General features: G+C 34.8%; 1 long non-coding RNA gene across 1 annotated transcript in view; it reads right to left on the bottom strand.

Moving 5' to 3' along the window:
• Positions 1–3,960: 3,960 nt before the first annotated feature.
• LOC132512850 (uncharacterized) overlaps positions 3,961–16,528 on the bottom strand; it is a 167,320-nt gene continuing 154,752 nt past the window's right edge. Inside the window, exon 4 of the long non-coding RNA XR_009538362.1 lies at positions 3,961–4,022. This is a non-coding gene — a long non-coding RNA (uncharacterized LOC132512850). The remainder of the gene's footprint in view (positions 4,023–16,528) is intronic.

Below are 16,528 nucleotides of genomic sequence, written 5' to 3' on the forward strand. Positions count from 1 at the left end.
GCTGGCACATCTTAAATTGGAACAGAAAAAATGAATATGATAATTTCTATAAGAATGATATTGGGCATTTCAGCTACTTAAGAAAGAGTATAATTCATGGTGTATCTTTTATACGTTCATACATTTTGAATAGTATTTCACATAAATTAACCTTAAAGATGGGAATGCAGGAGAAGGAAGAAATTGACTATCTCATGAAACTTGAGCTAGTAAAAATGCTTAGCTAACTCCATGATTAAGTAACTACAATGTGTTATTAACTAAAACTGGGATGCTCGGGATGACATCCTAGCATTTAAGATCGGTATTAGGAAGTAAGTCATACCCTTAAATGCCATTCTCTTAGTTCCGCATGGACCTGACTCAGGCAGGAGGAGGTCTTTTTATGATCTTATACTCTTATTATGTCTACCAAATTTCCTTTAAAATTTTCATAATCGCTAACATATCCTTAAACATTTACATCTACAACAAAGAACAAGTTTATTTCGAGACAATTGTCAAGAGTCTAAGGTTTAGAAGTCTAGTTCACATCGTTATTTTTAATGACTAGAGTCATATTAAAATCTTGAAAATGTTGTTTCAATATTACACTAAAGTAGAAAAGTCTTCCTCAAAATTCAAGCCACTATCTCTGAGCTAAAAGGAAGCTCTCACTTCTGTGAGCTCTCAGAACATTTGCATGTCCCTATATTATGAAATACATTTGTTCATGCATTTAGGAAATAAATATTTATTGCCTATTTAATACATAGACTTAATGTGTCTACCATGTCCAGGTCTACCTGGCTAGATCCAGTGCTGTGCACACCTTAGAGTTTATATGGACACTCTAGCTCTGCAGCCCCTCTCCTTGAGGGCAGAGTACGCATCTAATTCTTTACTGCATCTCTATCTGACAGAACTCCTAACTCAGTGCTTGACACACATGAAGTGACTGATAGAGGAGAATTGATTGAATCAAAGTAGTCCCTCTAAGACATCTCCCATGGATTTTGATTTCTGCAGCATTGGCTCTATACTTAAATGCTAAAAATCACCCGAAAAACATGTAAAGCCACCACTGGTGAGCATTCAGCCTCACTTTCACCTCTCAGTAAAACAAATCGAGAAGCAGATTTAATGAATATGGAATTCTCACGTTGACATTCCAAATTGGTGATTCTGCCAAGAAAACCTTTATGAAGCCTTATAAAACTGTTATCCTAGCTCAGCAAAATTGTTATTCTGAATCGTTCTTCTTTCTTAACCAAACAAATGTGCTTGACCTCATTAGACTATATTGTAGCAAATTAAAATGGCAGGAAAAAAAACAATTTTAATGGTTCCTAATACGTATTTGTATGATAGTAATTAATGGCTCCTAAGATACTGCCAGACTTTCAAACACACATTTAATACTTAAAATGACCCAAAATTTGGATTTACGTGATAAATTTTAACAGGTCATGTGGGGAAATTAAAATCCAGTAGGTAAACTATGAGCAGTTTTAAAAGTCTCTTGTGGGACTTCCCTGGTGGTCCAGTGGTTAAGACTTCGCTTTCCAATGCAAGGGGGTGTGGGTTCGATATCTGGTCAGGGAGCTAAGATCCCACATGCCTCGCCATCCCACATGCCTCGTTGCCAAAAAAACAAAACAGAAAACAGAAGCAATATTGTAACAAATTCAATAAAGGCTTTAAAAAAAATAAAAATTGTTACATGTTCATGAAAGGGCCAGATAGGCACTTTATTACTGACATGGTGATTAGGACAACCATGTACTTTTTAAGAAGTACACCTTAATTGTTCAATTGCCACTATCATCTTTTAAAATTTTAACTTCACAAAAAATAAAGGATGATTCTCAGAATATTCTAAAACTACTGAGTGGCCCCAGTTTTGGTAAATCAGATGAATAATTTCCAATCAGTCACATAGATAATGTGTTATGAAAGGAAACAAATGTGTTTTTTTTCCCTTTACTATTAAAAAAAATTATGTATTTGCCTGTTTGCAGAAATGATTTTATCTAAATTAAGGTGACCAGATAATTAGGTATACAGAGATTCAAAGTGTTGATGTTATATATAGAGAGCTGGGTTTTATTTAGGTTATCTATCTTTCTCTTAATAATCTTGCTTGATTTTCATTATCTTGAATGCTTTATCACAGCTGTAAAGTGGAGTCTTCATACTTTCCCCCTCACAAGATATTAGTTTTCTTTTCTTAATATAACCATGAAAAATCCAGCTGTGTAGGAAAGACAGCATACTTCATCTTATATTTTCTGTTTTAAGGGTTATCATTCAAAATTCACTTACCTACTTTGAATAGAATTTACCATCAATCAACTATGGTAATGAGGTGACGCATCCTTTTCTTTTAATTACACAATCTCTGGTTACTTAATATTAAACCACTTTTCAAATCACTGTGAACCAGAGCGCCCAGCCCTACAGAAAAGCAGCCTGCTTAGAAATATTAAATATTCAAGAGTTTTAACACAAGGCACATACTTTAAAACATTCTAATAGGTCAATTCAGAGAGGTTTACATCTCCTAATTCACAGAAGGATTTTTTAAATTTTAGTAAGAACACAACATGAGACCTCCCGTCTTAGCAAATTTTAAGTGCATCATACAGTATTGTTAACTATAGAGGCACAATGTTGTCCAGCAGATCTCTAGAATATATCCATATTATAGAACTGAAACTTTATACTTTTTGAACAGTAGCTCTCCATTTCCCCCTTTCACCAGCCCCTGGCAGCCATCATTGCATTCTCTGTTTCTATGAGTTTGACAATTTTAGATTCCTCATATAAGTGGAATCATGCAGTGCAGTGCTTGCCTTCTGTGACTGGCTAATTTCACTTAGCAAAATGATTTTGCTCTGTCTTTTTAATACAAGTTGAACTACATAAAGAATTGTTTTGCAGAGTCCACTGACCAAACAATAAACTACCCCAGAATTATAATTGTAGACTCAGGAAGATATCTCCTTGTAAGTTTCACGCTGAGGCTAGTTAAAAATCACTTCTATCTATAGGAGCTTTGCAGATAAAACTTTCTCAAAAGCTCAAGGAACAATTGTTTGGTGGAAAGAAAATTCCTCTGAAGAAATTGCTCTGACGAGCATGTGGATTGGGCCAGAATATCCCTAGACTATATTCCTATACAGTCCTGATGAGCGTCTAAGAAAAAACTATGAGGTCATCACCTCATGGAAGTTTATTTTCACCTGTCTTCCCTTACATTTTCATTCCCTGAAATGAATGAAAAGCACATGGAGACTTGTCTTTATGCAATCTTCCATTTTTGTTTTTGGTAAGTGTGATCTGAAAGTGATGTCCAAACAAATGCCTCTGTTTTCTCCTTCCCTCCTGCTACCTCCATCTGTTTGCCTTTAGTCTTCTCCTAGCCCTTTTCTCCAGCCACTGCCTCTTTCCTCAGGTGGATCAAAATCCCGTGGATAATGTAAAGAAGCCACCAGTGTTCCAGATGTAGATGACATGATGATGCTCTGAGGTGAAATGCAGGACTGTAGCACATCTGCTACCATAACATGCCCATACAATGTAGACATACCACACCCATGCACTCTACTTATGTGTCTCACCTCTACGACACCTACAAAGGCAAGCCCTTGTCAGAGCAAAAAAAATTAGTGATCTGCAAGTAATCAACATCCAAGACACAGAGTCTCTCACAAATATGGGAAGCAAGATAAATCAAATCATTTAGCAATGCATTAATATTCTACAGAATTGGACCAATTATGGACAGCCTGAAAATAAAATAACATCAGAGAATTAGAATGAGTGAAAATGAGAAATGACTTTTTTAATATATTGCATTATAACTTTAGAATCATATAATGTGAAAGACTGGGCTAAATGAATGCTGAGTTCTCTTTCATCTTTTTCATTTTGCAGATGAGGTCCTAAGAGGTGATTTCACCAATGTTTATGCTGTGTGATCTTGTTGAGATGCCTTGATCTTTCTAGACCTTTGGTTTCACATCCATAAATGGGGAGAACTGTTGAGAAAAATGAATGTGATAAATTCCAGTGCTTGACAAGTCATGTCCTGGTATTGGTGACTGAATGATCAGTTCATAAATAGGAGACTTAATGCTTCGATAAATTATCACTTAATGCATTCAAGGGCAATGATAATCAATCGATAATTAAATAAATAAATGCATTTAAATTATGCATGCTAGTTATCTTCTAAATGCTAGTCACTTTGCTGGGTTATTGAAATATAAAGATGGATAAAATATAATTCTAGTCCTTATCTGCCTCACTCACAGGTCTGTTTTGTATCCTGATTCATATATTTATATTTATCTCTCACCTATTTGTTTCTTTAGTTGTGTAGACTTTTAATTGTCTTAAATCCTTGCTGAAAAAAGATTCAGTATAAATAAATAAGGAAATTATTTAGTAGGCATATACATGCTTACACACACAAACTAGCCCTTCCCCTTGTAGAACGTTTTTGGGGAGTCACACCCCTAAATAATTGCAACACAATGTGATATACACTGCAATCGAGGTATGTGCCAGGAAGCAGAGAGGAGGATTAGCTCGTTTTGCAGTTAGGGGTTGTCCATTGGAGACTTCCCAAAAGACGTAACATTTGAATGAAGCCTTGATGAATGGGTAAGTGTTTATCAGGAGGAGCAAGGAAACAAGTGAAGAGGCAGGAAAATGTCCAGGGCATGAAGAATTGTCCGGTGTGGTAAAGCACAGGAAGCAGGGCACTGAAGGGTGGTAGTCTGATGGTTAGGGCATGGTGAGTGATGAGGGGAGAGAATACAGAATAAAACCATGAATCAAAGTAAAACACACCACAGTTTTGAGACAACATCTTCAGTCGTCATTAGGTATATTCCAGCAGCCTTCCTGTGTCTACCTGGCATTGTGCACTAAGCAAGTACATTCTTTATCAAAGTAATTATTTAAAATGCCAGCTCCTTTTGCTGTTTAGGCATGAAACACCCAGATTTCCAGCAAGAATTTAGAGATTTCCAACTGAAATATATTTTCATAGTAAAATAGATAAAAGCTTTGCTTTACTGGCCTTAAATGAGGGAATTTTAAAGAAACCTGGGAATAGTTAGAAGCATTTCTGTTCTGACACCTTTTAGTCAGTTGAAGTACAAGAATTTCCTCTCACCACACAGAGCTAAACAAAAGGCTGCCATAGGTGATATGGGGAAAAAGCTTGCTTCGTTGTGTGCTGTTCACATGTTTATTTTTATTTGAAATCAAAATGATCTTTCAGTCCCTCAAATGTCCAGGTCCAATCTATCAGAGAAGCATAGCATATTTTTCCTTTTCTTTTCTGCATTTATTAATAACCCTCTCACCCAACTTCCACCCACAAAAGGTGTTACAGTTGATCAGGTTATCAGTGGCCTGCACTCTGACTTCACAACCAAGAGGATGGTTCATCTCTAGTGGCTTACATTTAAAGTGAAATTCAAACTATATCAGGAGAATTTCTGGTTCACCTGCCAGATTACAGAAATTGCCTGCCAAAATGATGACCAACACAGTATCTGGTAAAACTTCTGGGCTCTGAATGGCCAGTAAGAGTGTCCTGGAATCCAAGTGGACTCCTCTTATGTTTAGACAATCTATGTAGAAACAAATGTATTTCTTCAGCAAAGAATGATAAGAATAAATATCATGGGGGAAATATCGTCAGTTAACTAGCAGTGATTTGATTCCTACCTGTTTGAACTTAAGTAAGTCATTTAACCTATCTGTGTCTCAGTTTTCTCATCTATAAAATGAATATAATAATATGTTTGGGTAGGATTTTATAAGGTAATCCAGGAAAGCACTTAGCACTATGCCTGGCACTTAGCATGTGTCATAATAGCTATGATTGTTATTAGTACTCTAGCATGACTCTACTGAATCACCAGAAACAAAGCCACTGGAATTACTTAGAAATTATTGAGCCACAATAAACTAATGTATTTTGAACATTATTTAATTCAATAAACATTTACTGTGGGTTTGCAAGTGCTGGGATCTGTGGTAAAGACACATGATGCAAACAATCTCTATTCCCAAAGAGCTTAAAATCTGAAGGGAAATACAGAAACATACATAAAAATTTGATACAAGATTGTGAAGGCTGCTATAGTAGTTATGGAGAGGGGATTGTGGGAATTTAGAAGCTACAGGGCTTGACTCTGATGACATGGAAGGTGTGACCTTGGAAGAAACATTTATTGAAAACTTTCTTTGGGCCAGGTTCTGTACTAGGCACTGGTCATATACAGCTGAAAACAAGACAGACATGATCACTATTGTCATTGGACTTATATTAAAATCCAAGAGGATTTGGTTTGGTAGGGGGAGATGAACTCAATTTTAAATATTTTGAGTTTGAGCTTACTATCGAACATTTAAGCATAGATACCCCTTTTGCACTTAGGATGGTGGAGGTGGAGCTCAAAAGAAAGATAGACAGGATTCCTGGAGAATGAGAACTTTGCTATATTCACCATTGTAACCTCAGGACCAAAATAAAACAAAAAATAAAAAAACTTGGCACATAATAGACATTTGGTCAGTATTTGTTGAATGAATTAATATCAAAAGACAAAGATATCGTCATCATCATCATCTCTCTGTAGTGTCCTGACAAGATAACCAGAAACAAAGCCACTAGAATTGGCCCAGGTGAAATCCTAAGATTTAATGAGATCACTGGGGGCATTCAATGCTTTGTATATGCAAGTGTGTATGGTTACTGTTGGATTTGCATTTTTCCGCATTGATGTTAGCAATTCTTGGGAAATAATTCTAATCTACATTTTCTTATTTGTTTATTTATTTAGTTAGTTAACTAACTTTGCCAAGCACCATGCCAAGCACTGCTGGGAATATGATGACAAACAAGTTATCTGTCTGTCTTGAAGAAACTTGCAGTTCTCAAGAGACATAGCTGACATCAAGGGCAGGGTGGCAGGAGAACATAATCAAAATATAGAAAAAGGGAACAATGATAAACAGTAGTCTGTCTCACTAGAAATATTTCTCTGCTTATTTCCAAGCACTGTTATCAATTTTCAATTACCAAATGTAAAATCAATCCATCTTTTTAAAGAAAATCCACGATCTAATTTCCCCATGATGACATCTAAATATAATCGAAGAGCATATTCAACTATGTCTTGGTAGAACTGCAGGGAGGGCTGCTTTTCATACACCAGAACACAGAGTCATTCTTCTGGGCAGATTAGAAATTCATCACAATGAGCTTAAGTTAATGGACCAAGTCTTTAAGTAAAGATAACAACGTTGATTAATGAAAATTATGAAGCGGTCTTATGTTTTTGCACAAGCTGGTTAAAGATGTGCACATGCTAAAAATGTAGAAAAGTGTCCAGCCTCCAAAGTGACTATGTGTGTAAGCTTTTCCATTACATGTAAAATGGGGGGAAAATCTATTCTAACAGCAAATTCCTGCTCAGTTATTTGGGGACGGGGATGGAGGTAGGAAAAACGAGCACTTTCTATGAATCCCGTGGAATAGATTAAAATTTTGGGTGCCCAAGATTTTCAGGTAGTTGGCCTTGAGAAATGAGGTCCAAAAAATAATATGATGATATGATATGGTTGAAAAGAAATTAAAATAGCGCTTCATGATTAGTTCTGTTTTCTAGAAATTTTTCAGAAGTATATGTTATTTACAGAGATTTTGGTTATAAATATATATGTGTGTCATAGGATTTAACACACCTAATTCCTAGTCTAAATATGCCACCTAGATCATGAGATATGCATAAGTATACATAAATATATACCACACATACACATACCCTCATGGATAGTGTGACCAACTTGACCCAATTTTCTGGTTTTAAAATTGAAAGTTCCATGTCCCAGACGCTCCATTAGTCCTGGGAAAATTGGGACCATTAGTCACTCTACCCATTGGATACATTAGTTATGAAAATGGTACTGCTACACTAAGTTGAAAGTCCAGCATGTTTTTGAAGTATAAGCTGAAGAAAGAGAACTATAGAAACCTCACAAAACCACACATGCATTCATTTTCATTCTCTTCTTGAGTGTCCATCATTTTAGGGACACTGGATGAGCAACCTCTCCATCCTGGTTCATTTTCTTTGGGGAACATATAAGAAAAGATTGCAAAAAATGTTTTCAGAAGATCATTGACACAAATTTGCTCAACAGTGCCTGACACAGAGTAGGCCCTCAATCAATATTAGTTAAATACAATAGGTTACAATACAATATTCTCACGTCAAAGGATTAAATTTGTGGTAATAATAATTTGCAAGATCACTGCATTGGCTGATCCACATAGTCTGATTTATGGGAAAATGCATTTTTGCAATAGCTAGCATGAAACCTTCTGTGTTTTGGCTTTCCAGATGATTCCTGGCACTTTTTCTGATATCCATAATGATAATAATTGCCTTCTTTAAGCATTTAGCATGCTAATTAATGTGGTTGAACTTTTACGTACATCCTTTAATCTGGGCAGTGACTTTTGGAAGATAACTACTGTTATCATCCTTATTTTACAAATGAGAAGACCAAGGCCCAGAAAGATAAAGGAACTTGTTCAAGTTCACTTGGAAGAAGTTAAATTTAAGTCAGCTATATTTACCTAACCATTTAGATATACGGTCTCTCTAATGTATTTCTTCTATCCATTTATTCATTCATTCAGTAAATATTAGTTGGGCACCTACTGTGTTCCCAGCACTGTTATAGACAGTGGGAAATAACATTAATTCAACTAGCTTAAGTCACTGTTCTCATGAAGCCAACACTCTGATAGGGGGACAGACAATAAATAATTATTCTATATAGTATCAGCAAAAGATATTGGTCTTGAAAAATGGAGTGCATTAAAGTGATAAGGAGTGCTGAAAAAGGAGGGCACTATTGTAGATTAGGTGGTCAAGGAAGGCCTCTCTGGAGGTGATATTTGATCACAGGAGAGAACTGAACAAACAAAAGAGTTAAGAGCATCCCAGGCATGGGGAACAGCAAATATAATAGAGGCCCCAAAATGTGAACTTACTAGGCAAGTTCAAGGAATGGCAAGAAGGCCAATATAGCTAAGGCACAGTAGGTAGGGGGGGCAGAGTGCTAGGAGGCAGAGGCAGACTGTAGATAGCAATGCTAGGAAATGATGTTTTTCTTGGTAACGATGTATTTCAAAAGAGCACCAGGTACATTTTCCCTATTAATGTCAATACAATATAATTTAAATAAATTAATGTTTCTATTTAAACTGGCTTATTTATGACCATGAATGAAGCAGTAAAAGAGGAAAGGAATATAAAAGACAGTATGGAAGAAACACTTAACATTTATTGAGACATGAATACCGGTGACCAAATGTGGATGGAATTCTATCAGCCAATGTAGATTAACAGTTTTGTCCAGGGATCAGCAAATTTTTTTCTGTAAAGAGCCAGATATTAAAACTTTTTTAGGTTTCTTGGGCCACATAGTCTCTGTTACAACTACTCAATTTCACTATTGTACACAAACAACCACAGAAAATACATAAATAGATGGGTGTGGTGCAGCTTTATTCCAATAAAACTTTATTGACAAAAATAGTCAGTAGGCCAGGTTTGGCCCATGTGTTATGGTTTGTCAAGCACTATTGTAGTTGAAAGATATAATTCTACCTGAAACTATTTCTTTCTCTGCTACATATATCTTTACATTTTCTCTTCCTTGAAAAAGAGAGGCATGGCATGAAAACGAAGAAAATATAAAAGTGAAGGGCACTAAGAGTATATTTTATGAGATCTTCCCACAAGGCAGAAATGAGGTTCTTCCATCCACCCTAGAGCCTGGAGCCTTAGGTATGTATTCAGTCAATGCAAGCGGAATTTAATTGTTTTTTCTATCTTTACTTGGTCATTTGGTGATATTTCATTTGTCTGGATCATCCTTACCATCACCACTGTCAGTGCATGTGAAGGTGCTATGTTATGATGCTATGCCAAACATTGTAAGCAGAGAATTCCTGCCCCAGTTATTATATCAGTTGTGAGAAGACAACGTCTCTTAATAAAGATAATATTGATTTTTTAGACTCTGTATCAAGTGGTTTTCCATGCATATAGACAGTACCGCTCTTCTTACAGCTTCCCTATGAGGAAATCTTATGTACTTAACCAAGGGCTAGCTATTTGGTGTTTGACCCAGAGCACTGAGGTTTCTCCTTCACTATGGTTTACCTGAACAGTCTGGGCCTTGATGTAAGAGTTTGCTCACTCTTTCTACTTATTTAGCGCTAAGAAAGTCCCTAGAAAATTGTATCAAATGGTATATTCCAGCATATAAGTCCATTTTCTTTCACTCTATAAAATAACATGACCAGTTCTTGAGGGCTGGAGGAAGCAAAAAAAAAAAAAAAGTAGTACATTCAGAACCAGTTCATATAGTGCAAAACTACTGATTCACGTATTAAAGAAACTGTAAATTAAACTGAAAATATTTTAGCAAATGATAAAAGCTTTCGTTAGTAGTTTAGCCTGAATCTAGTCTGTGTCTACTGCTGAGGGTTTGGACAAATGACAGTTCTAGTGAAAAAACTGGAGCCAGACTAAAGAGGCATTATTATACTTTAATTATTTTGGACAAGGGCATTATTTATTAGTGAAAATAAGAGGGGGGAGTTTTGTTTACTTAATATAATTTTTAAAAAGGACTCTATAAAGTAAGAAGTAAAGATAAAGTAAGTCAAATCACTGAGAAGTAAAGGGAGTCTCTAATTGAATAAATGGAAATTAAAGAAAGATGAGTGAAATAAACAAAGAATATTTTTAAAAAACATCATATTTAATGGCAAAATGAAAATCTTTACTTGAAGCAGTGAAAAGGAGAATAAAGACTTCAGCTGTCCAACTAGCAATGTGAATGACATGTTTAAGAAACTTGACCACAATGCAGACACAGAGAATTAAGAAATGAAAATTATAAGAGAGGAATGTAGATATGGACAGATGCAGGTTAAGTGGTGTTCCAGAAGAAGAGAAAAGATGTAATGGAACTGAAGAATCTAATTAAGGACAACTTTTCTGAACTCATGGAAGGGCTGAGTAAATACTTTGAAAGTTCTCATCACATGCCAAGAAAAAACAATGAAAAGGCAACCGTATTCAGACATATACTGGCAAAGTTTTTATGAGGTACAAGCATAAAAAAGCCTAAGGATTACAAGTTATTTTCAAAGGAAAATAAGTAGGCTTTTCTCAAATGTCTCATCTGAAAAAACTAAATGGAGAAAATGATGGAGCAATGTCTTCAGAGATATGGAGAAATATTTCAATCTAAGAACTTTATATACAACTGGAAATGTAAAAGAACAGAAAATGTACCTCCCTATATGATTTTCTTAAAAAATCACTTGAATTGTATTCAAAATAACTAATCTATGAAACAAAATCTAAAATTCCAAAAAGAAGAAGAGATTGGGTAAAATGACTGGCAGTGAGCATTTAGTGAAGTCTATATAGCTCTTTCAAACCTTGTCACCAAACCAAAGGCAAATATATTTTAAATATTCTTGAATAATATGTATATAATGTAAACATAGTGACATTATATGAATTCACTTTGAACTTCTACAATTAAGGAAAATTGACTAAATAAAAGTTTTGAAAAAGATAAAGGTAACCTCCAGCACTATTTTGGAAATATGTATCTATTGAAGATCCTGGAAAAGACAAAAGAAAATAAAATTTAACAGGCAGAAGACTGACAACAGTGAAAACAGCAAGGGAGAATAAAAAGAAGACACAAAATAAGAGGAGATAAGTAAGTCTAAAAGTGAACTCATAACCCATTGATTTTTAAATTTACTTATTTGTAGAAATAATCATCCATTAACAATATTCTGGATCTGTAATTCTGGGTATAGTAACACCAATACAGACTTGGATTGAGGGTCTGGCTACTGAAGAAAGTTCAGTTAAATAAAGCCATTGTTTCTAGTTGTATTTCCTCTGATTTCTCTAATGGCTCAAGCTGCTCTATTCAGAAGTTAAATTATGGAGATATAAAAATTGGTCTTTTCTCTCTATATCATACAGCCTTATATGATCTCATCTACAATCACAGATTCTATACATTTAAAAAATGAATTCCTAAAACAAAATAATGGTAAATTGTACTACATTACATACAAGAACTTGTTTTCATTAAAAATCCTCACTGGGTAATGAGAAGGCAAGCCACTGGTTTGTATGATCTATTTGTAATGCATAAAATAGACAAGGGATTAGTATCCAGGATATAAAAAGGACTTCAACAAATCAAAAAGGGAAAGACAGATAACTCAATATTAAAAAAAGTGGAAACCTCAGAGTAACCACAAAGTAAAAACCTATAGTACATGTACAAACTACAAAGAGAAAAGAACCAAAGCATACCACTACAGAAAATCATCAAATCACAAAAGAAGATAGCAAGAGAGGGAAAAGGGAACAAAGGAATTACAAAACAACCAGAAAACACTTAATAAAATGGCAACAGTAATTTCATACCTATCAATAATTGTGCTGTGTAAATGGAATAAATTTTCCAGCCAAAAGACAGAATGACTGAATGGATTAAAAAAATAAATAAAGACGATCCAACTACCTGTTGCCTACAAGAGACTCACCTCAGCTTTAAGGACATGCATAGACTGAAAGTGAAGAAATGGAAAAAGATAGCCCAGGCAAATGGAAACTAAAAGAAAGCAGGGGTAGCTATACTTATATCAGACAAAATAGATTTTTAAGTCAAAGATGGTAACAAGAGACAAAGAAGGTCATTATATAATGCCAAAGGGGTCAATTCATCAAGAAGAAAAAACAATTGTAAATATTTATGTACCCAACATAAGAGCATCTAAGTATAGAAAGCAGATATTAACAAATTAGAAGGGAGTAATAGACAGCAATATAATAATAGCAGAGGACTTCAATTATCCCATTTTTAACAATGGATAGATCATCCAGACAGAAGATCAATAAGGAAACATTGGACCTAAACTACATCTTTGACAAGATGTACCTAACAGACATATACAAAACATTCCATCCAACAGGAGCAGAATACACAGTCTTTTCAAATACACAAGGAACATTCTCCAGGATAAATCATATGTTAGGCCACAAAACAAGTCAGTAAATTTAAGAAGACTGAAATCTTATCAAGCATCTTTTCTGACCACAATGGTAAAAAATGAGAAATCAATAACAAGAAAAAAACTGGGAAATCCAAAAAGATGTGGAGATTAAACAACATGCTCCAGGATGGGTCAAAGAAGATATCAAAAGAAAAATCAAAAAAATATCTTGAGATAAATGGAAATGGACACACAATGTACCAAAACTTATGGGATGTAGCAAAAGAAGTTCTAAGAAAGAAGTTTATAGCAATAAATGCCTACCTTACGAGAAAAGAAAGATCTCAAGTAAACAACCTAAGTTTACATCATAAGCAACCAGAATAATAAGAACAAATTAAGCTCAAAGTTAGCAGAAGAAAGAAATTAAAAAGATCAGAGCAGAATAAATGAGAGACTAAAAAGACAATAGAAAAGATCAATGAAACTATTAGCTATTTTTTTAAAAAAATTTAAAAAATAGACAAACTGTTAGGTAGACTTACCAAGAAAAAAGAGAGGAATCAAATAAATAAAATTATAAATGAAAGAAAAGGCCTTGTAACTGACACCACACAAACACAACAGAGTACAAGAGACTACTGTGAAAAATTATGTGCCAACAAATTAGACAACCTAGAAAAAATGGATAAGTTCCTAGAAACACAACCTACCAAGACTGAAAGTTGAAGAAACAGGAAATCTGAATATAAGTGAGTCTACATCAAACTAAAAAATTTCTGCACAACAAAGAAAACCATCAATAAAATGAAAAAAGACCCTAAGGAATGGGAAAAAAATATTCGTATACTACATACCCAATAAAGGGGTAATATCCAAGATATATGAGGAATTAATACAACTCAATAACAGCAGCAACAAAAAATAACCTGATTACAAAATGGGCAAAAGACCCAACTAGACATTTTTTCCAAAGAAGACATACAAATAGCCAACATGTACATGGAAAGGTGCCCAGCATCACTAATCATCAGGGAAATACAAAGCAAAACCACAATGAGATATCACCTCACACTTGTTAGGATGTTCATTATCAAAAAGATGAGTTAACACATGCTGGCAAGGACGTGGAAAGAAGGGAAGCCTAGTACTCTGTTGGTGAGAATGTAAACTTGCACAGCCACACCCACTATGGAAAACAATATGGATGTTCCTCAGTAAATTAAAACTAGAACTACATATGATCCAGGAATATATGATATATTGTGTGTTTTTAAACAAAGGAACCCAAAGAAAATGCTATGTATTTTCTGCATTGCGTGTGTATCCACATTGGTCTATATTTTATTCCTTGAAGAAACCAATAACACTGCTTTTGTTATTCTTGTGGTTCTTACTTCCTGGAATAGTTTTACCCCACTCATTCATCCTTCAGTTCTTAACTCAAAACCCACCTCAATCAGAAGGGCTTCCCTGACAATATAAAATAAAGTAGGATCCTACTTTCTGTTATCATTCTCTAGTCTTTTCCTTGTAGGTCTTTACAGCACTCACATTTAGGATTTTAAATAATCTTGCTTTCTTTCTTTATGCGTTTTTCCTTGGTTAAAGGTAAGAGAAAGGCAGAATTGTACTCTTAATTGTAAACATCTAGTAATCCTGCACATAACTAAGCTTCAGAAGACAAGTTCCACATCTCTTTTCAGTCTTCCCCCTACAGGTTAGACAGCCTTCGATCATTTCTGATAAATAGTTCTACTCTGAATAGTCTTTATTTTTCATTATTCTTCTTAAACATTTTTACCCCCCCAAACTGAGTAGATTGCTAATTTCCGTTGAGCAGAGTGAAGTTAGTATCTCTCTCTTAGACAAAATACTCTTTTTTATGCAGCCTAAGACAGCATGTGTTCTTTGGAAAATGACATGAATTATACCATGACTCGTACTGAGTTTACCATTGACATTAAAACCAGATGTCTTCTACAAGTGCTGCTACAAATGTATGCATCCCAACATGGATGTGCACACTGGGTTTTGATCCCAAGGTGTATATTTACGCTAATTTTTATTAAAATTCATTTTTATATATTTAGTCCACCATCTCAACCTTTCAATCTATTTTTGGATTCTGATTCACTCATCTAAACTGTTATCCCTTACAGCTTTGTATTATCCATTAATTTTATAAACTAATACTCAACTGGTTTTTCTAAATCACTGATAATAATGATAATCAGGGCAGGGCTTGGGCTAGAGTCCAGTGATACATATTAGAAACCTCTGTCCAGTGGAACTACAATCCAATCAGTTATATTCAACCAGGGAGAAACTCAAGTCGTGCTTATATTTCTTCATGCTGTCTACAAAGATACAATGAGAAATCTTTTCCAAATGAGCTGCTGAGATTCAGATGTATTTTGCTTGCTGCATAAACCTCATCTAAAAGACTACTGAAGTAACATATTAATAATAAATAAAAATGATAATAATAAATAAAAATGATAATAACCGTTTACGTTTATTGAGTACTTATTATATACTCCGCAATATGCTAAGCATTTTATATACAACATTTCTTTTAATCCTCCCTAAAACATGAAAGATAAGAATCATTTTTACATTTTGAAGGTGGAAAACTGAGGCTCAGAGAAATTGTCAGAAGAAATTATAATTACTCTGAAATAACATCATTGTGAATTCAACAAGTTTTCATTGTTTGTAAGCTAAGAGTACACTTATACTCTTAAAGCAATAATATTTTGCCATGTAGCATATTCTCAAAATAATTTGAAAGTCAAAGTAATACTTCCTGAAACAAGTGTTACTCACATTTAAATATCAGATGACTAAAGGAGTAAGAGCATGAAACATATTGACAATTGTAAAGGAGCTGCAGTGCTGCCTCATCCTGGAGGAAATTTCTTGACAATTGTGATAGCCCAGCTACCTCAGGAGTTCTAGTAAGAACTCCACAGCCCATCCTAACGTAACGTTTATGATTCCATGATGCAGATGTTGTCCACACAGAAGACTTCAGTTCCAATCTTATCTCCTCCTGCTATGTATTGTCACCAGCTCAGACTTGTTTTAAAGAGCAGCCTCGCTCTCATCAGCTATCAGAGCTGAGAGCTCTACCCATGGTTTACTAGTCCATGCAAACCACAGAAAATAGACAAGTTCCAGTTGGAATGTGAGAGCCAAGTGGAACTAACAAGAATTGTACTTTAAGAGCATAAAAAATGTAGAAACACTGCTTTCCTAAAATCCTGTTTTATTAACCTTTATCAGCTGCTGAGAAACTGGGACATGATGGAATTTTTGAACTTTCCTGTCAGCAGCGAAAGGGTAATGCTTGTTATGATTGCTATTTGGCAAAAAACCAAGCCTCTCATTCCAAAAGGT

Source organism: Lagenorhynchus albirostris, chromosome X (assembly GCF_949774975.1).
Source record: "Lagenorhynchus albirostris chromosome X, mLagAlb1.1, whole genome shotgun sequence".
In the NCBI taxonomy this organism is placed as follows: Eukaryota; Metazoa; Chordata; class Mammalia; order Artiodactyla; family Delphinidae; genus Lagenorhynchus; species Lagenorhynchus albirostris.